The sequence below is a fragment of the Felis catus genome, chromosome A1, assembly GCF_018350175.1.
Source record: "Felis catus isolate Fca126 chromosome A1, F.catus_Fca126_mat1.0, whole genome shotgun sequence".
In the NCBI taxonomy this organism is placed as follows: domain Eukaryota; kingdom Metazoa; phylum Chordata; class Mammalia; order Carnivora; family Felidae; genus Felis; species Felis catus.
The window spans coordinates 209,707,992-209,730,190 of record NC_058368.1 but is presented as its reverse complement, the minus strand read 5'-3'; the positions used below and the strand labels follow the sequence as shown (position 1 = coordinate 209,730,190).

Here is a 22,199-nt window from a genome sequence, read left to right as displayed (position 1 = left end):
GAGCCTCTTAGGTGGTTGCAAGTCAAGATATCAGCTAGGGCTGCAATCATCTGAAGACATGACTGGGGTGGGAGAATCCACTTCCAAGATGGCTCACTGACAAGGTCATTGACAAGATGCTTCAGATCCTAACTTGCTATTTAGCAGGAGGCCTCACTTCCTCACTGTGTGGGTCTCTCTACAGAGCTGCCTGGTTGTCCTTAAAACATAACAGTTGGCTTTCCCCAAAGCAAGCAATCCAAGAGAGAGAACGAAGAGGAAGGTGCAGTGCCCTTTATGACCCTGTCTCCTAAGTTGCATGCTATCACTTCTGCTTTATTCTATTTGTTAAAAGTGAACCCTTAAGTCCAGCCCACACTCCAGGAGAGGGAATTTAGACTCCACTTCTTGAAGGTACGTGTGTCAAAGAATTTGTAGACATATTTTAAACATATTTTCTATACAGACATGAAAGTATATTATTTTGCATATTTTCTAGGCAGTTTGTATGTAATATCTAACATTTATAAAATACCTCTCATCATTAGTAATAATTCCAGCAACCCCAAATCAGGCTATCTCATCTTTTTTGGCAACTGGTCACATTTCTTCAGTCTTTCTTCTATCACCCCAATTTTTCTTCTTCAAAGACAAGGTTTCATGAAGGTTAATTTGCCTCTCCTTACTCAAGCTAATGTAAAGATAAGATTTGTTCCCCATAGTCACTATGGATACCATGATTTTTCATACTAAATAATTACCAATAACCACAGACCTATCTTATATATGAGTAAAAAATAAAATGCTACAATTGTTTCAAGGCAGGAGTCCCCAAGAATAACTAAAATATAGGTATATCTGGCTCAGTCAGAAGAGCATGTGACTTTGATCTCAGGGGTATGAGTTTGAGCCCCACATTGGGTGTAGAGATTACTAAAAAATAAATAAGTCTAAAAAATAAATAAATAAAAAGTGTCAGGGTAAGGGAGTAAGAAGGGCTTGAATTATCTTACTGAATTCATTGAAGAAGTGAATCCGAATATTTAAGAATAATTTCAATTCATTACATATTTTTTAAAGAAGCAATCGTATTATTTTTAAAGGGTTCCCATTGGGGGTGCCTGGGTGGCTCAGTCGGTTAAGTGTCTGACTTCAGCTCAGGTCATGATCTCACGATTTGTGAGTTCAAGTCCCACATCAGGCTCTGCGCTGGTGGTGTGGAGCTTCCTTGGGATTCTCTCTCTCTCTCCCTCTCTCTCTCTGCTCCTTCCTCCCTTGTGCACATGCTCTCTCTCTCTCTCTCTCTCTCTCTCTCTCAAATAAATAAACTTTAAAAATTATTTTAAATAAAAATAAAGGGTTCCCACTGAAGAAAAGAAGCGTGCCCTTTTTTGAACAGAGAACACCCTCATATAACAGTAACCTTTAGCAAGATATTTCAGAAGTGTTTTGAAAATGCAAAAGAAAAGTTCCTAATGAAGCTATAGTTATGTCACAAAAATTATGAAATTGCATTATCCATTCAAATCTACTTTAATGTCCCAAGCCCTAACTTTGAAATTTAAACATTTGAAGTGGTATGTGTGTACGTATATGCCCTAAATCCTACCAGCAAAAGTGACCTAGCACTTAGCACAGTGTGGCAACAATAGTTATAGATGTAGAGTGAGTGCCCACTAAATTTCCTTGTATTAATTGATGGATTTATGTAGCTAATGAGTGAGATCCAGCCACCTCAAGAAGAGTGGTATCAGCCTGGCTGGCAATCACTTCAAAATTCATTAACCTTCCAGCTCATTTCACTTGACTTGACTGGTTTTCTTTTATGCCCTAGATGTGTGAGCCCATAACAATTTTCAAAACTAATATGCAGGATATACCGTAAGACGTAGTCCACGTCCCCACCCCAGCCTGCCTAATAAATGGAAATACTAAAGCATGACAGATAATAGTGAATGAAGTAGGGATGCTGAATTCTAAAGATAAATCCCTGGCACAGGTATCATCAAATTCTTATTACTGATTGTCTTTTTGCAATACTTCATGCGGGTCAGCCTGTACCTGGTTGGCTTCTTGTCAGGCTATTCTCAACTCTTCTTTAACTACATATATGTAGTTTCCATCTCAAAAGCTAAGATAAATTGTGCTATAATGTAAAGCATTGCATGAGACACGAGTGCATTTGACATGGTTTTAATGGTAAAACTGACCTCAACAGATATATAGGGACAACAGATGGCACCCACTATTGAAGGGTGAGGATAAACAAACTTATGTAGACTAGAAAGTGCAAAGCATTTCAGCACTTGAATAGCCTTTGATCCTGAGAATGCTACCAACTGTGAAGGGAGGTATATTAAAAGACGATATGTAGGCACACACCTGTTAATTTCGGAGAATGCAATAGCCTTGACTTACATAAGCCACCCATCAAGAAAGGGAACACCCAAGAAATGAGTCATGGGCCTTTTCTTGACTCTTTGGCTGTATTGGTCAAGTGTATTGTTTAACACACACACACACACACACACCCCAATAATAAAAAGTAGTCATTTGCTTTTTTCACAAAAGACTATTGTCAGGACATAGATATGAAATTTGAGGAATCTCTAGCAATCATACTATGAATACCATCAATACCTGGAGAAGATATGATGACCACACCCACAATGTTCTCTCCAAATGACTTCTACAATCTAGTCTTCCCAGTAGGATGAGGCAAAATGATGCACTTGACCCTAACTATAAGGAGGCTTGGGAATAGTCTAGTCTCCAAGAAGAGTTGTGACAACAATTCTTCTGGTAGCATTAGATAATGACTAGTCCTACAGTCCTCTAATTGTATGTTTAGCTCCTCAGAAAATGAAAAATATGTTTTTAGATCTGACAAGCTTAATAAAGGATGTCTGTAAATCAGATTGGAATGTTTAGTTCACACATTAAATACATATGTTGATTTATTCAAAAACTCTTTACATACCTACAATTGTGCCAGTCATTCTGCTAGGTGATAGGGGCAGAAAGTGGAATAAAAAGATGGATAAGACTGAATTCCTCCCTGCATAGGAATTTACAATCATATAAGGGGAAAACAAGGGAAGAAAAAATGGGGGGAAAGTTCACATTGTCCTCCCTGTCACTCTTCAATATATATATTTTATATTTTGTATTTTATTATCATTATTTTAAGTTTATTTATTTATTTTGAGAGAGAGAGAGAGAGAGAGAGAGTGCAGGGGAAGGGCAAGAGAGAGGGAAAAAGAGAGAATCCCAAGCGGGTTCCACACTGTCAATGCAGAACCTGACTTGGGGCTCAAAACCACAAACCGCGAGATCATGACCTGAGCCAAAGTCAAGAGTCGTTTGGTTAACTGACTGAGCCACCCAGCTGCCTATTATTTTTTTTTATTTTAGAGAGAGAGACAGAGAGACAGAGAGAGACACAGAGACAGAGAGAGAATTACAAGCAGGGTCCATGCTCAGCATGGAGCTGTATGCAGGGCTGGATCCCACAATCCTAGGATGATGATTCTAGCCAAAATCAAGAATCAGACACTCAACCCACTGAGTCACCCAGTCGCCCCTGTATATTTTTATTTTTATTTTTATGTTTATGTTTATTTTTATTTTTGTTTTTATTTTTATCAAATACATATGGTTGATTCTTTGAACAAGTAGTTCTTCAAGGTTTTCCCTTTCACTTTCCATTTAATAAAGGCAAATGAGTCATTCTTCCAGAAGGCTCATGGAAAAGGCAGCACAGATTTCTGGGTTTTTTTTTTAAGTTTTTATTTTAATTCCAGTATAGTTGACATACAGTGTTTTATTGGTTTCAGGTGTAAAATATAGTGATTTAACAATTTTATACAGTGCTCGGCGCTCACCATGATAAGTGCACTCTTCATCCCCTTCACCTGTACACCCATCCCCCACCCACCTCCCCTCCCCAAACCATCCGTTTGTTCTCTGTAGTTAAGAATCTGTTTCTTGGTTCCTCTCTCTCTCTCTCTTTTTCCCTTGCTCATTTTTGTTTCTTACATTCCACATATGAGTGCAATCATATGGTATTTGTCTTTCTGACTTACACTCTCTTACACTTACAATCTCTAGCTCCATCCATGTTGTTACAAATGGCAAGACTTCATTCCTTTTTATGGCTGAATAATATTCTATTATGTATATATTATATATATCCTTATATATATAATATATAATATATTCCAATATATAATACAATCTATTCATATATAATATATGTAATATATTCCTATATAATATATTCCAATATATATAATATATATTATATATATTACAATATATTTACAATATTCCAATATGTATAATATAAAATACATATATATTTATCTATCTATAGATATATAGATATATATCACATCTTCTTCATTCATTCATCTATCAGTGGACACTTGGGCTGCTTCCATAATTTGATATTGTAAATAATGCCGCAATAAACATAGGAGTGCATGTGTTCCTTTGAATTAGAGTTTTTGTATTTTGGGGGTGAATACCCAGTAGTGCAATTACTGGATGATAGGCTAATTCTATTTTTAACTTTTTGAGGAACCTCCATACTGTTTTCCACAGTGGTTGTGCATTCCCACCAACAGGAGACAGCACAGATTTCTAAAATAGGGTTGGTATGGAACGACATGTTCTGTTTATAGACTCCTGAATAGGAGGGTTTGCTTGGGAATACCATCTGGTCTAGATTTCACTAATAGAAAGAAGAAAGAAACATTAATTTGCACCATACCAAACAGCAGAATCTTTTTTTGTTTTCTCGACATCATCTGGAAGGCACTGATAATCACACAGGTGGAAAATCCCCATGTGATAATCAGGAATTGGCTGCAAATGTATCGACATGTTCCCATAGATGACTGTGATTTTTCCTGATTCTCCTGACTCACCTAAAAAGATCATAATTCAGGAAATACATTAAGGGTCAACCTTAATGGTCTAAGTGGAAACTTGTTTTGGATGTCTGCATTGATAATGTGCCCTTTGTCAGTAGTAAAAGTATTAGTATTTTTAAGTATTAGAACTATGCACATATCTTGAGAAGATGATTTGTAAGTGTACATATTTCAATGTTTATAGTATATGTAAAGATGCTATTACAGTTATTCATTTTATTTTTTCCCTAGCTTTATTGGTATACTTGACGAATAATTGATTTTATTTAAATCAAATGCATTCCATCAACGTGCCTTCTTCACAACAAATACTGTTCTGGGCATTTTGCAAACATTAATCCATTGTATTGTTCTAACAACTCTTGGATTAGGTATACTTAGGCCTAATTTATTACTCAAAATCTCAGGATCTGTCTTCTGGGATACGATATAAGATTAGAACTTCTTCAAAAGACTTCTATCCTACTTCACCTAACAGAATGATCCAAAACTTTACTAGCAACCACCAAACAAGAAAAGGGGTTTAAGCTAGTGCTACAAACCTTAACATCAGGTGTTCAAAGAAAGAAAGAGAAGATTCTGGAGTTGAGCAGAGAAGTGGTTTAGCTCCTAACACCACCTCCACCACCCAGACATTGTAATGAATTTGAAGAATTCTCACTAATCTCAAGTCTCGAGAAAAGCAAACTGGATAACCACCCTGTCTTTCTCTCTCCTCTTCCTCCTTTGTTCTTCTTCCTCTTCTTCATCCTTCTTTTCACAAAGCAGTAATGGAGAGGCACCTGGGTAGCTCAGTCAGTTGAGCATCTGACGCTTGATTTCAGCTCGGGTCATGATCCCAGGATCATGGGATCCAACCCAGTGTTGGGCTCCGTGCTGAGTGTGGACCCTGCTTGGGATTCTCTTTCTCTTCCTCTGCCGTTCTCCCTTGCTCACGTCCACTCTCCCTCTCTAAAATAAAAATTTTAAGAATGTTTTTTTTAAAAAGGCAGTAATGGAAATTGGCAAAGAAAAAGACAGAATGCTCAAACCCAAAGAAAACCTAATTCAAGGAACAGAAGGAAACTCCCTGAACTTGCATCACTGTATAAAAACTGAATAAGAATATAAACTAAAGAAACCAAGAAATGAATCAAGAAACCAAGAAAGATCAAAATAAAATAAAAAGAGGGCTTGTGAATCGAAGGGAAAAATTTTTTTAATGTTTATTTATTTTTGAGAGAGAGAGAGAGCAAGCACAAGGTGGGGGTGGGGCAGAGAGAGAGAGAGAGAGAGAGAGAGAGAGGGAAACATAGAATCTGAAGCAGGTTCCAGGCTCTGAGCTATCAGCACAGAGCCAGATGCGGGGCTCGAACCCACGAACTGTTGAGATCATGACCTGAGCCGAAGTTGGATGCTTAACCAACCGAACCACCCAGGTGCCCCGAAGGGAAAACTGAAGGCTAAAATAATATCATTAAAAAGCAAATAAATATATAAAAAAAAGAATAGTGTCTACTAAAAATTTGAATTGCTGAAATAGAGGAAAACCCTGAGATAATTACAATATATATTGATGAAAATGAAAAGAAGTGGACACAGAGAGAAACTGAGATGGAAAATAAAGACAATCAAATATAAGGATAATTGTTGTCTCTTATTTAGAGAACCAATATAGAATCCATGAAAATACGCCACTCAGATCTCCTACCTTGGGGAGTGTGACTTTCACTATTTTTCCTTCTACGATAAATGTAGACAAAAGCATGGTTATATTTGTTTTGCCTGTGACCTTGTTGTCATCAATATAAATTAAATATGTTCATACAAATTCCAATTAATGCAGACTTGTGAAATATCTTTAGTGCTCATTACAACTTCAAAATTATGGTAGTTATTAGTCCCATCACTAGATCTGATTATTTAATGTGTAATAAAGAAGGACATATATTTCTATATCACAAAATTTTTAAAATATTTTGATTATTGAATATGTTGGACTCCTTTGCCATCCTATGTGTTATACTTTTAAGCTTCTTAAAAAATTTTTTTTACTATTTTTGAGAGAGAGAGACAGAGGGTGAGCAGGGGGTGGGGGAGAGGCAGAGAGAGAAGGAGACACAGAACTCTGAGATCGTGACCTGAGCTGAAGCCGGATGCTTAACCTACTGAGCCACCCAGACACCCCTACTTTAAGCTTTCTTAAACATTTATTTTTGAGAGAGAGTGAGAGAGCAGGGGAGGGACAGAGAGAGAGGGAGACAGAGGATCTAATAGGAGAGAGCCTGATGCTGGGCTTGAAATGTGAGATCACGACCTGAGCCAAAGTTGGATGTTTAACCAACTGAGCTACCCAGGTGCCCCTGGACTTTAGGCTTTCTAAAAAACATTTTTCTGAAAAGGGGTCCATAGTCTTCACCAAACTGCCAAAGGGGTCTACGACACAAAAAGTACTCCTACAGTTATATCCCAGAAGCCTTCAGCCCCTACAACATCACATAACACATGGAAAGGATCCATGTAAGTGAAGGATCCTGAAACTGAATCTTCATTAGTTTTACAATAAATTGATCACTGGTGTAGCTGAATCAGCCATTTTGATTTTGGCTCAGGTCATGATCTTGCAGTTTGTGGGATTGAGCCCTGAACTGGGCTCTGCACTGATGTTGTGGAGCCTGCCTAGGATTCTCTCTCTCTCTCTCTCTCTCTCTCTCTCTCTCTCTCTCTCTCTCCCTCTCTCTCTGCCCTTCCTGCATGCTTTCTCTCTCTCTGCCCTTCCTGCATGCTTTCTCTCTCTCTGCCCTTCCTGCATGCTTTCTCTCTCTCTCTAAATAAATTAAAAAACTAAAAAACAAAAAACAAATAAAAAAAAAACACTCTCATGTTGATAATGTCAGAGTAACAAGATAGTGCTCCTGAAACCATGGCAAAGTCATACTGTCACTAAAATGCCTCTGCAGACTTCTTTGCGAGAGAGAAATAATCTGTCTTGCTTAAGCTACTGTAATTTGGTGTCTCTTTTGTACAGCAATCCAATCTGTTCCCTAACTGACATATTACATTTGCAAATATGACTCCCAAGAGATAAAATTATTCCCCACAACTGGCAATAAAAAGGCAGACGAAGAAGAAGACAGGAGGAGCAGAGTTTGGGGCCAGAAAGGACCTTACCAACAATAGCAACCCAAAATGTGACTCAACCCACAGAAACCTAATAAATGGTAGAACTGGGCAGAGTTATATATTCAGTATTAGTTATTTTCCTTCACAGTATCTAATCTCCTAAAAATATCTAATGTCTTACAAATACGAATATTCAAGTGAAAAATTTTTTCATGTTAACAATGTCCAGTGAAAAGCATTCCTAAATTTTTTAACTTTTTCCACCAAAAGAGAAATGAAGAAGGTTCCCAATATATGTTTAGCTGTGTAACAAAAGTAACACCACCATCTCTTTCTCTAAATTCTCCAAAATCTTCATTTTATAGTGATGCTTTAAAAGAGGAAACAACTTCAGGGCACCTGGGTGGCTCAGTCAGTTGGGCGTCTGACTTTGGCTCAGGTCATGATCTCACAGTTTGAGAGTTTGAGCCCCGCGTCAGGGTCGGTGCTGACAGCTCAGAGCTTGGAGCCTGCTTTGGATCCTGTGCCTCCCTCTCTCTGCCCCTTCCCTGCTCGTGCTCTGTCTCTCTCTATCTTTCAATAATGAATAAACGTTAAAAAATTTTTTTAATAAAAATAAATAAATAAAAAGAGAGGAAACAACTTCATAGAAAATCAGGTGTTTTTAGATGAAAAATCAGGGCCTGAGCTGATACATTGCCTAAACTTGTTTGATAATTGCCTTTGGAATTTGAACCCTAGGTATTCCCTCCCTTTAATGAAAAAGCAATATACACATCAAGTTGACTTTGTACTTGTGCTTTGACCCTTGTTAATGTTGCCTGTGAGTATTAATTTCAAATTGTGTGGCTTATCCATTAAAGTTCTCAACTCATAAGAAATAAATGCCTACATTTTGGGAAGCTATGCATCAGAGATGGTTTCTCAAAGAGGAATTAACTTAAAAAAAAAACACTGCTTTTCCCCAAAATACTAACTTTCCGAATGGATTATTTTTCCCCCAATAGCTGTCAAGGAACATATGTGGAGTGTTCAAGTTTGCAAACAGCCCCACAGTGTTTACTTGCCTAAAAATGAAGATCCCAAGAATCACACAAAGAAGGCATGGTGGTCCTTCTGCCTGAAATGTATCTACAGTCTTCTCGGCTCGGAAATCTCCTCCTAATCTCTCAGTGCCTGTTAGTTCATGCGCCTTCAATGGCGCCAGCTAGAATTAGCAGCTTTGTCTTCTGTTTCCATAGCATGTAAGTTAGGTCCCTATGTTAGCACTTGCTACCTACTACTTGACTCTGATTACATGGCTGTCTCCTCAACCAGATTATGAGTTCCTCAAGGTTCGGGCCAGAGTTGTCAGTTCTCTCAGTGATGCAGAGATAAAATGGGTGTGGAATCAATAAGACAGAAACCAGGGAGAACAAAGTTTGACAGGGAAAGTGGGAGGCAGAGTCCAGAGTAACTCCTCAAGCCAACTTTCACCGGCAGTGGCTTTTTCCTTCCAATGTATTCAGTCTCAATGCAGAAGATGAAATGAGTAGGGCTCATGGCCAAAGAACCTTACTCACTGTAGTAAAATAATTTTCTTATAAGAAAATCAAGGTAATTTAAGGTTTACCTCCAACTGTGCGTTTAACGGAGGCTGACTCATCACACATTGTATAACCAGCACAAGTGCTCAAAAGTGAAAGCTAGGTCCCAAGTCTTCTCTTCTAGCAATTGCCTCCCACCATTTTGCTTTGCTTTGTTCTTTGTTCGCACTACCTACCCTATACCCATCTCAGTTTATCACATCAGAACTTCCTGACTTTTTCTGCTGGAAATCACTGGGAGGGACTTTGAGTCCATTTTCAGGCTTCATAATGCAGCTTTAAGGCTTCAGGGTTGTAGTTGGGGTTGGAGATGGAAGAAAGAACCCTCAGGCAAAGACTCAGGCACTGGCAACTGGAAGTTCAGGAAAGCACACTGACACGTTTAGGACACTGACAGCATGTACTACACATTGTCTACTATGGGCTCAACTAATACCTTTTTTTTTTTTGTATAGGAGGAAATGCAGCCATTTTATGCTAGTTCCTTATTCAGACTATTACAGAGATGATAATGGGATAAACAACAGTCTTGGCCCTACCCCCATATTATTCTGATCCCAAAATGAGCCAGAGGGTGGAGGGGTAGCCAGAGTATACCTATATTTCTTGTCTTTAGGATTACCGTCTTTATAAATTTGATTACTCTAGGTACCTCACATTAATTGATTCATACAGTTTTTGTCCTTTTGCGACTGGCTTACTTCACTTAACATAATGCCTTCAAGGTTCATTCATGTTGCAGCATGTATCAGAATTTCCTTCCTTTTTAAGGCTGAATGTATATACCACAGTTTATTCATCTGTTGATGGGCATATAGGCTGCTTCCACCTCCTGGATTGTAAATAATGCTACTATAAACATGGGTGTATAAATATCTCTTCAAGTCTGCTTTCAAGTCTTTTGAGTATGTACCTAAAAGTGGAATTGATGGATCACAATTCTATTTTTAATTTTTTGATGAACTGCCATACAGTTTTCTATAGCAGCTGCACCATTTTATGTGCCCACCAACAGTTCAAAAGTGTTTCGATATTTCCGTATCCTTGCCCACATTCATATTTCTGTTTGTTTTTCTGTAGTAGCCATCCTAATGAATGTGAGGTGGTATAGTTATCCTAAACAGAAAAGGAAGTTGATCATTAAAAACTGTTTGAGGCAGTGGAGCAGCAAACTCTAAACTGGTCTTCCAGAATGATTCTGGGAACACCATAAACCAATTCACGAGGGGAGCTATTACATTTGTCACAATCACAAGAGAGGGAATCAAAAGGCTGTTATTGGAACTACTGAGTTCAATAATAAACTACTGCTATTGTGGTATCAGTTAACTATGCCTACAACAATGATGCTTAACAAACAACCACAGATTTTCATTACCCTTACGACAGTAGGTATTTATTTAGCCCATGAGCTAGCTTGTGGTTGGCTGATGCAGGCTGTGCTTGTTAGGGGCAGCTTGATTGAGGCAGCTCTGTGCCATGTGTCTCTCATCCACCTCCTGGGACCAATGGGCTTATGGAGCATGTTCATTTCATGGTGCTGTCAGAAGAATGAGTGGAACATAAAGAAAAAGTGCCAAAACTAAAAGACAGATGTCAACAACAATGCAATGCAAGGCAATAAATATTAGTACAGCACATTAACAAATGGGCTTGTGTAATCAGGTAAAACCCACTATAGCACATGCAAATATTATGTCCAGAAAATACTCTTTATTTTAAAAGAAACAACTTCCAAGCTTTGCACAGTGGCAGTATCGTAGCCAATGAGTTTCATCCAAGGCACGATTATTGCTAATTTAAAAGAAACAACTTCCAAATTCCAGATACTGGTGAAGTTGATCAATATCTTTTTTTTTTTAATGTTTGTTCATTTATTTCTTTGGGGGGGAGGGGAAGAGAGAGAGAATCCCAAGCAGGCTCCACATTGTCAGCACAGAGCCGGACGCTAGACTCAATCTTATGACCTTGAGATCAGGACATGAGCCAATATCAAGAGTTGGACTCTCAAAGAACTGAATCACCCAAGCGCCCCGATTAATATCTTCTAAAACTTTGTAACAGGGACTCTCCTCTGCAGCACATTCCACATTTCCATTTCTGTCCTTCTTCTTTTTTTTATTTTTATTTTTTTATTTTTTAAGCAGGCTCTATGTGCCCAAGGCAGGGCTCAAACTCACGACCCTGAGATCAAGACCTGAGCTGAGATCAAGAGTCAGTGCTCAATTGATTGAGCCACCCAGGTGCCCCCCATCCCTTCTTGTACAGTGACATTTTCACATTGACGTCATAAAACAGATTCCAGCCTATTTTAGAATATAACCATTTGATCAATACAGGAATGTTCATTTCAATAGCAAGATTCTTCTAGGCAGGGAATGAACGACAGCAGGAACACCTCATAGTAAGACAAAACAACACCCAAAAACCCTGTTGTGTCTGGTACTGAAGATCTAGTAGGTGCTCTGAGATTCAACATTTTATCTTCAAGAAACTACAAATAGGATGGTTTCCAGAGAGAGTCCCTTTGTTACTGAATTTTCTTCCTGACCCAATTTTGCAGAAACCTGGTGGCATGACCTTCAGGGCATGGGAGACACATGCTGCTTATAAATCTGATTTTTAATGTATTTTAATGTAATGATTACTGCTCTTTTGTGAATGTTAAAATTATGTTCTTTTAAATCTGACTTTAGGGAACACCAACATTATTAGTTTTCTATATAGAGTAAGGGCTATAACATTCCAACTATATTTCACTTAAAAACAATTTGCCTCTAGACATAATGGTAAACTCTGTTAGTTAAAACAAGCAGAGCAGTCAACCAGATATTCTAGAGTCTCATCTCTCTCATCCATGAACTTTTGCTCATGTTGTTCATCCTCAGCAGAATTCCATATAAATGTCTCTTTGCCCAACCACAAGCTAAATATTTTTAAAGGCAGCTCAAAGTCTACAGAAGTGTGTGTGTGTGTGTGTGTGTGCACATGTGTGTATGCGTACATGGATGGATGCATGATCAAGCACTCAAAAACACAGATATCCAAAGAAGCTAGCCCCAATGAAGGTAACTTTATGGAAAACATTTAAAGAATTTCATGAAATGTGAGGGTGGGAATACCAGACCTATACAAAACTAGCACTGGGGAGTTGAAAGTTACCTGGAACCAAGGCTATACTCTCTACTTCTCAGGAGCCATGTGACCTACTCTTTGGTCCTCTTTCTCCACCAGAATCTTTTACTCACCAGAACATAGTCATGAACTTCATGGTTGGCTTCTCAGCTTCAGCGACCACTGCTGGCTAAAATGTCCCTCTGTGTACCTTAGTTCCAGGCTCTGAGAGAGGGACTGTGATTAGGTCAACACTGTGACCTGTGATGAGCCCTCTTTGGGCCCTCTAGAATAATCAATTAGATCCAAGAAGACATATCACAAACATGGTCACACAGGCATCATGGGCAAGATGGGGAAAGACACATACATATAGTGTGCCCTCTGTGTATATATGGTTATTACTTGTAAGGCACATTATAGCTTCACAGTGTTACATTTTAAAATTTACCCTTTGTCTTCGTCAAAATTCAACCAGAAAACAGAAAACATATTTACATTTTTATAATAGAGGGAATTTAACAACTAATAGAGGGAAAATTGATAACACAGATTATAGGAGAGCTGACAGTAACAAAATGGGAGACAGTGAGGCAATCCAGAGATTTGTAAGAGCAGAGAGCTACAAGCACCCAAGGCCTGAGAGACAAAAGAGGAACTGGTGCTACTGGGATCCACGATCAGACTTCCCCAACAGCAGCTAGAAGCTAGAAGCTAGAATCAGGCTAAATACAGGGAGTTGAGGTCATGCAAGAGGCTGGAGATGCTGCTGAGGTAGAGAGAATGAGAGACATACTCTGGCCTTTCCCTCCCTCCCACTTTTTAGTCTTCTCCTGTACCTGCCATTGGCCTGACCCTCCTGACATGGTAAACTGCTCCATTAGACAGCTTGGGCTGCCGTAAGAAAATACCATAGACTGGGTGGCTTAAACAGCAGAAATGTATTTATCAGAGTTCTGGGAGCTGGAAAGTCCAGGCTCAAGGTGCTAGCATGGTGAGTTTCTGGTGAGGATTCTCTTCCTGGCTTACAGAAGGCTGTGTTCTTGCTGTGCCCTCAGAGAGGAGAGGAAGAGGGAGAGAGAGGGAGGGAGAGGGAGGGGAGAGAGGGAGGGAGGGGGAGAAGGAGTAGACAGGGAGAGATTTCTTCCTCTTTTTATAAGGCTACAGCCCTCTTGGATTAGGGCCCCACACTTAGGCCCTCATTTAACCTTATCTCCTAAGGAACCTCTCTGTAGATGCAGTCATCTTGGGGGTTGAGGAGCTTCAATGTATGAATCTGGCAGGACACAGTTTAGGACACAGCACTTGGGAAATGCAGCTTCTTGCCACCCCTACTGGACTGTGATACAGAAAAGACAAGAAACAGATCTGAGAATATTCTTTCCAGTACTGCAAGATACATACCATCACTCCTACTTTACAAATTAAGAACAGACAAGTTCAATAAACTTGTTCGAAGTCGCAAATCAGTAAATGACAGCAGAAGATTCTAATCTGGGTCTTCTAGTTCTGAATCCATCCAATAATAACTTCCATTGAGCCCTCAACATATATTTCAACTATCCTGAGCTCACCTTTCTCTGAATTTTTATACCACTTTTATTCTTTGCAATTCATCAGAGGTTACTATCTTGTTTTCCTCCCATCATTCCTGTGAGGAATATTCCATTATGCTACATCTCTCCAAATGAGCCAGAAGTACCTTAAAATCAGGGATCACTTAGCTCTTCAAACAGTGCCCATCCCCTTGTCTAGGCACACAGTAGGTGCTGAATCGCTGAGTGATTCTTCTCCCACAACCTTCGCTACAGTACTGTTGAGGAAGATCCTATTATTTCATGTTAATAATTTCGTATTAATAAAATCTTTCATCCAGTTTCCAAAATGCCACAGTTCTCTGCTCACGAGGAAAAATTTCCTGTGACTCAAGGAAATCGTCTGTATAAAGATTGTTTATTCGTTTAGATGCAATCCCATACAATGGCCTATTGGTGTGAATCAGGATCTTTAAACACTTCCAATTTCCCTCTTAACTGAGTTACCCGTCAAGGTTATCTTTTATCTTCTCCATTATTCATCCTTATTGTGAAACCGCCATCCTCTTTTGTCATGACTGTCCTGCAAATATCCGGCTTGGTCACTATTGATCAGCAGTATGTCGTACCACCCTTTGCAGATAAAACCTACAGAAAAATCACACATTTCCTTGCAAAAGCTCTTGAGGAAAAATGATAGAGATTTCTTTGATTGTCACCATCTGCGTGGTGCACTATGCAATGTATTTTGAAATCACTCGGGATATTATAAGCAGAGTGAGACATAAAACAAGACTAAATTTTATAGTAGTTGCCTCAAACTATCAAAACCACGTTACCTTTCAGTTGACTTTGCCTGAGTAATGGAAGTGGTCACAAATAGTAAACAATTTTTCCTTCAGGTGTCTACCCCCTCAGTCACCAGCACTTCTTTCCCCACATTACTTCTTCTGGAATGGCCTCATAAACTCTTCACTTCTTCGAGAACTCCAGGGCTACAGCCTCACCAAGTTCTCCCCATCCGCTACCACAAAGCCCACTCCTTCCTACCCTGACTGCTTTCCTTGTCCCAAACGTTCTTTTCCTGCATCTTTATTCAAGCTGCTGAACACTCTTGGAGAAAATAACATAATCCAGCTAAATGATTTCTGTGCTTTTGCCTTTTGAGGGGAAGGAGGCGGGGGGGGGGGGGCAGAGGTTGTTTTGTCTTTGGCTTTTGTTCTTGTTTTCAGGAGGATGAGGGCTGTACCTTCTCATAAGTTTTAGGGAAGGTTGATGGTTCCTGTCTAACCCAAACCACACTTAATATTAAAATTTCTTTCATTAAAAAATTTAACTTACACCTGCGGTTTAAAAATTCAAGCAACGTGAAAAGATACAGAGGACAAAATAAGTCGCCCTCCAGCTCCTCCAAACTCCAATAGGTGCCCAGGTTTTCCTCCCTAGGAGGTTTTCCTTTTTCTCTGCCTCCCTTGCAGAATCGTATCATACTAGTCAAGATAGGCTGGGTTATGCTGTGGTAGCAAATTTAACCCAGTATCTCAGTAGCTAGATTTTTGGTTTTGTACCAAACTACATGTTTAAGCTACATCACCTTGTGGTGCTGCCATCCTAGCATTTGGCTCCCAGAAGGAGAGAGCTGGAAGGTTACACAAGGAGGTTTTCTCTCCTGTTGGGCTCACACTGGCCAGAGCTAATCACATGGTCCACTTAACCGCAAAGAGCAATCTTCTGTGTGCCCAGGAAGCAGAAGAGAAGCAGCTTGTGGCAAGCACTAATAATCTCTATCGCATAAGTACTTACAACGTGCTTTTTACACAAATAGGAGCACATACGAGATACGCTTTTCCACACTTTGGCTTTGCTTTGTTTTTTTCACTTACAACATATGTCACATGTGATAGTTTCCTATGTTTGGCCATACTGTCATTTCTTTGCCTAGTATGTAGGTTGTTTGTCATCTTTTTTTCACTGCAAACAGTAGCTTTAATCACTATCCAAGTTAAGAGTTACATTAATAATAACTGGCATGCACAGAGGCCTCACTATATGCAAGGCGCTATCCAAAGCCTAGTGCATGGTTTAATTTATTTAACACTGTCAGCATCCCTATGTGAGACATGACATAGTTCACAGGTGCCTCATGCACAGTGGCAGAACCTGGCCTTACACCCAGGCAGCTGACCCTAGAGCCTATCAAATTCACATACGTGTGTGCATCTATAAGCACAAATTTCTGTAGTATAAATTTCTGTAAGCGAAATTTGTGGATCATAAACTGTTTACATTTTAAATTCTGCCAGGTATGTCCCGAAGTACTAGATACTTTTTGTAGACCCTTTCAATTCCACCCTGTTCTGAGGTAATCCATTCCATACTGGCTTCTACAAGCTTCTTGCAGATGCAATCTGACAGCACCTTTTCTTGGCATTCTCCACACTCACGCATGGAAAACCCAGAACCACAGGGAGGTTTAAGGGCTTTACCCTTGACCAATGACAGCCAACTGATAAATGCTTCTCTCTTTTTTTCCCCAGGTGGAAACTTCTGTGACACATTTCCTGCAACTCCTCAGATTTCACAGAACTCAGTGGCAGTCTTCTAAAGCAGCGACCCACTGGGTAGCACGTCTTTGCACTGGCCTTCCTTCTTCTCTTTTGGCTCTCCTGTCCCTCCCTCTTGCTCCCTGAGATCACTTCCAAATACAATATCTGCTGCAATGCACTTGTCTCAGCCCTGCTTTCTTTTTCATTTAGTGTAGTAAATGCAGTGGCTAACCGCCCCCCCCCCCCCCCCCCAGAGCTCCCCTCTCTCTTCCTCTCTGCTGCCACTGGGAGAGTTGACTACTGGTGTTCACAGCTGAGTACCTTTCACAGTGTTGCCCTGACCAGAGGGAGCTGCTTCACCCATGCTGGCAACCCTTCCCACAGCCTAACAATTGACTGGTAGATTTGGGGGCAAAACAGCCTTGCGTCTATCTGAGACATCTCTGAAGGTCAAACTCAGCTTCAGAGATTTCCATGGGATTTGCCAAACCCTTCTACTTCTCCCTCTGCTCACTCCTGCCCTCCTCACTCCCTTACTTGTGGTGTTCTCGAGAACCGTACCAGTAAACCCTCTGCATTCCAATATCTACCTCAGAGTATATTTCCCAGCAAACACAATCTAAGATATTAAACCCAGACCACTGGTACCAGGAGTAGTCGTAGAAGACAGGTGCTTAGGATGGGATTTGGCAACTGGATCGATCAGAGACAGCGGTAAGACCCCACTGCAATTCCTGAGACTCTCAGTTGTGAAAGATTGAGGTGAAGTGTGGGTGAAGCGAAGTGTTGGAATATGCAGTAAGGATGATACTTAATGGTGGTAATGTTAATTATAATGATTGTGGTCGTAGCCTGAAATGTTTTTATTTGAAAGGCTTTTTAGGGACTTCTCTATTCTTGAATTCTTTAACTATTGTTGGAGGCACTAGACATTGCATTTTCTCTGGACTGTGGTATTACTTCTGATTCACTATGTTGGCTGAGGGATGGGGTGGGGGGAACAGTTTCAGAGGCGTATAGAATGACTGGTCTATCAGCACAGCAACTGACACAACTGTCCCCTCTAATGAAGGGACCCATCTTATGGCATATGCGGTATGTCAGTGGGCACATGAGCACTAGATTCCTTAGTTTTAGCACATACCTCTTTACTCCAAAGCATCTAGCTTATTAGATGGTTAAATAAACTTTTATAGGCTCGAGTAACTCTCCAATTCAAGGCCAATATTTTGGGAAGGGGGGTGGGGGAGAGCACAGCGCCTGAACTGTAGTGAAAGCTTTAAATCAGAGCTCTATAAATAGTGCTATGTCCCCTGTGGTTGGAATACGTAGATCCAGAAAACAAGAAGTGAGATCAATCTCTTTCACTACCATGATCAGTGACATATTTTCAGATTCTGTGCTTTCCTTCTCTGAAACTCTACATTTTGTCAGATTAGATTCTCATTCTCAAGAGAGCACTTCTGCTGGAGAACACAGTAAGAATTTCACTGAGCTAGAAATTCTGATTACCAACCAGTCTCTCTGGGCTCCCCATACCAGTGGGCCAGCAGTCAAAGAAAGAGGTTACTCTACTGTTAGAGAAAATAAACCCTGATTACCAGGAGAAGATAGGCAGGATAATGTTTGGGATTCATGAGGGCATCTCTTGGTGTTACCTAGAAATAGTTATGAACAGGTGATTGCAGCAGCCATAGTCCTCAGTGGGTGATCATGACTCCAACCTCTCGAGTGAAGGCCTGAGTCACCTGCATCCCCTAACCCAGTCAAGCAAACTGAGCTAGCTGAAGATATACAAATGGCCAATAAAACATAGAAAGATGCTCAACATCACTAATCATTAGAGAGATTCAAATCAAAGCCACAGTGAGAGAATTCTCACCCATTAGGATGACTATTTAAAAAAATGGAAAATAACAAGTGTTGGCACAGGATATGGAGAAATTTGAACCCTATGCCTTGCTGATAGGAATTTAAAATTGTGCAGCCACTGTGAAAACAGTGTGGTGGTTTCTCAAAAATTAAACACAGAATTACCATATGACCTAGCAATTCTATTCCCAGGTATATAAACAAAAGAAAGTAGAAACTTGGGGGCACCTGGGTGACTTAGTCAGTTAGGCATCTGACTCTGGATCTCAGCTCGGGTCTTGAGCTCAGGGATGTGATTCCAAGCCCCACATTTAGTTCCATGCTGGGTGTGAAACCTACTTAAAATTTTTTTAAAAGTAGGGACTTGAACAGATACACCAATGTTAATAGTAGCATTGTTCACAACAGCTGAAATGTGGAAAAACTCTCATGTGCATTAACAGATAGATGAATAAACACAATTGTGTGTGTATGTGTGTGTGTGTGTGTGCGCGTGTGTGTGTTATAATGGAATATTATTTAGCCCTAAAAAGGAATGAAATTTTAATACATGCTACATCATGGATGAACCTACAAAGGATTATGCTATGTGAAATAAGCCAGACACAAAAGGACAAATATTATATGATTTCACTTACATGAGGTACTTAGAATAAGCAGGTCCATAGAGACAGAAAGGATAATAGAGGTTATCAGAAGCTAAGAACAGGGGGAAGTGGGGACTTATCATTTCAATGATATGAAGCTTCTGTTTGGGATGATAAAAAAAAAGTTCCGGAAATAGAAAAGCAGTAATGGGTGCACAGCATTGTGAATGTACTTAATGCCACCAAATTTGCACTTCAAAATAATTACAATGGTGACTTTTATGTTATGTATGTTTTACCACAATAAAAAATACCAAAAAAAAGTTTTAAAAAGGAATACATGTAGATAAAAATTCCAGTACACTGATGCTTTATTTGTTATCAAGGATGCAACTAAATAGAAATTTAGAAAAAACAAAAACAATTTACTGTTTTCCATTTTTGTTCAAAATTGAATGGCATAGTCTTCTAGAATATCAGTTGGAATATAGATAAAAGGATTCCACTTACCTTGTTTATCTCTTTATGTGTTATTATCTCTAATAACACACTCTGTGTTATTAGAATAAGCAGTTGTACAGTTAAAGTAGGAAGAGATAGAAACATTAGTCACTGAACCAGTGTGTATTTTATTACTCACTAATCCAGCTATGGAAATTATACATGCCAAATAAATATTTATTTTACCAGTTTTGCACCTTTTAGGGCACTGGCAGTCTTTCAAGAAATTTCCATGGGTAGTTAGTTTTCTTCTGTATTCACATGCTATACGGCAAGTTCTTAGTCTAACTGCATAATTATATTTCCTAGGAATCCCCTCAGAGATTGATAAAAATGATAAACTAACCATTGATGCAAGGTCTGCCATTTTTCTTTTGTGTAATTCCACAGGAAATTTCAGAGACAAAACTGCCATATAACCTGTAATAGAAAATATAATAGTAGAAAATACAAATGCAGTCATAAATTGGTGTAGAAAATGCATAACTAGATGAGGTGGAAGGACTGATAAGCAATATAAAAATCATGCTTTTATTTTTATTACTTAACTGAAATAGTCACAGTGACACATTCATTGCTTTTGTAATACATGAAAGTCATTGTTTCTGTATTTAGAATTAGTAATATAGGGTCTGGAATTTTGGCTATTATTTCCCCTGAGATTCTATAAGCCTCTCCAAAATGCTGATGTAGTTAGTATTTCACTAATGTGATATTTACTTCTTTCACAATTATAACTCTAATACATCCCCTCTTCTAGCATGTTGCTTTGTCGTCTTATTCTGTGAATTTTTCTTTAAAATTACTGCCATCCTTGACTTTTCTGTGACTACACCATCTTTTCTTTGGACTTTACCTTTTTACATAAAAGACACAGAGTATAAAATTAAAGTGTTTCTTTTTTTTTTTTTTTTAATTTTTTTTTTCAACGTTTATTTATTTTTGGGACAGAGAGAGACAGAGCATGAACGGGGGAGGGGCAGAGAGAGGGGGAGACACAGAATCGGAAACAGGCTCCAGGCTCTGAGCCATCAGCCCAGAGCCCGACGCGGGGCTCGAACTCACGGACCGCGAGATCGTGACCTAGCTGAAGTCAGACGCTTAACCGACTGCACCACCCAGGCGCCCCTAAAATTAAAGTGTTTCAAATGAATTCTCTAAACAATAGCTTAAGAGTAAAACATATTGATTGATATCCCTAAGGCTCTGAATGCTCAAGCCTAGGAAACCTGGTTCTACATTTGAGGTTTCATGCTAACCGAGAGTCAGCCGTTTATCCTCAAGTCTGCTGATGCCAGTTGTACTAATTATAATTATATAATTCAACTAAATATTACATAAAATGAGAAATGCGAGTGCAAGTGAGTTAGACTCCAATTCTATGAAAACTAAGTCAAATGCTTAAAAATGCTTAAAAAGTGAGTTGCTAAAAAAAATTATCAAATTACATGCAAGTGAGGCAATTGTAAAAAAAAAAAAAAATCTTTAGTTGTAAAAATCCAGAAAGATTGTGCCCTCAGACAGTTCTGCAATGTCTTTATATTCTATTTCCAAGATAATGAAATAGGAACTATAAAATTGAAGGTACTGCAAATGAATGTGATTTGTGCAAAAAAAAAAAAAAAAAAAAAAAAGGAAAAATTCAAAACTTCTAATCGGGAACCAAAAATCAAAGAAAAGAACTTAGTTCCCCTGAAGATTTGGTGAATGAACGCACAAAATGCAAACCTTAGTTTTAAGAGATGTTATGTATCTTTTGGTATTATTTTCTTCTCCCTTCAGCCACTTTTTAAAAAAATTGAAATATATTTGATACGTAACACTGTGTAAATTTAAGGTGTACATCATGTTAATTTGATACATCTGTATATTGTAATATGATTGCCATTGTAGCACCTCCATCACATCACATAATTACCATTTCTTTTTAGTAGTTGGAATAATTAAAATCTAGTCTTAGCAAATTTGATGGTTATAATACAGTATTGTCTATACTCACCACACTGTGTGTTAGATCTCTAGGGCTCGTTTACTACTCACTGCATTGACCACTTTTTTGATTAACTGACTAATTACCAGCAACTAATGTGTCAGCAAAGAGTGTTCGAGCTATTAAACTATAATCTAGAAGGGCTCTGTTTTCGTGGCATTTTAATATTCCTAAAATGTGTCATTAAAAGCTGAAATGTTTTACTAGTACAAGACTTCTGTTATTTGGTTTATAAAATATGAGAATATGGTTGAGCATAGAATAACAGTGCCTAATATCTTAATATGTTGCATTTATAAAATGTTGGTATGGGCTGATACGATTTATGAAATAAATTTCTATTTTTTGCCTTTTACAGTTTTAAATTTTCATTTAAAAAACAGGAGGAGTTGTTTGCTTTCTAGTTTGTTGTAGTGTGAATTTTTGTTATTGTTATTGTTTTAGTAAAAA

At 38.8% G+C, this 22,199-nt stretch overlaps 1 long non-coding RNA gene and 1 other non-coding gene across 2 annotated transcripts in view; both read left to right on the top strand.

Moving 5' to 3' along the window:
• The window catches only part of LOC123380241, a 41,881-nt gene extending 24,904 nt beyond the window's left edge, over positions 1-16,977 (top strand). Inside the window, exon 2 of the long non-coding RNA XR_006585783.1 lies at positions 16,791-16,977. This is a non-coding gene — a long non-coding RNA (uncharacterized LOC123380241). The remainder of the gene's footprint in view (positions 1-16,790) is intronic.
• LOC111556705 lies at positions 11,342-11,478 on the top strand. Its single transcript, XR_002736416.1, has one exon. It is a non-coding gene; the product is annotated as a U4 spliceosomal RNA (small nuclear RNA).
• Positions 16,978-22,199: the final 5,222 nt, after the last annotated feature.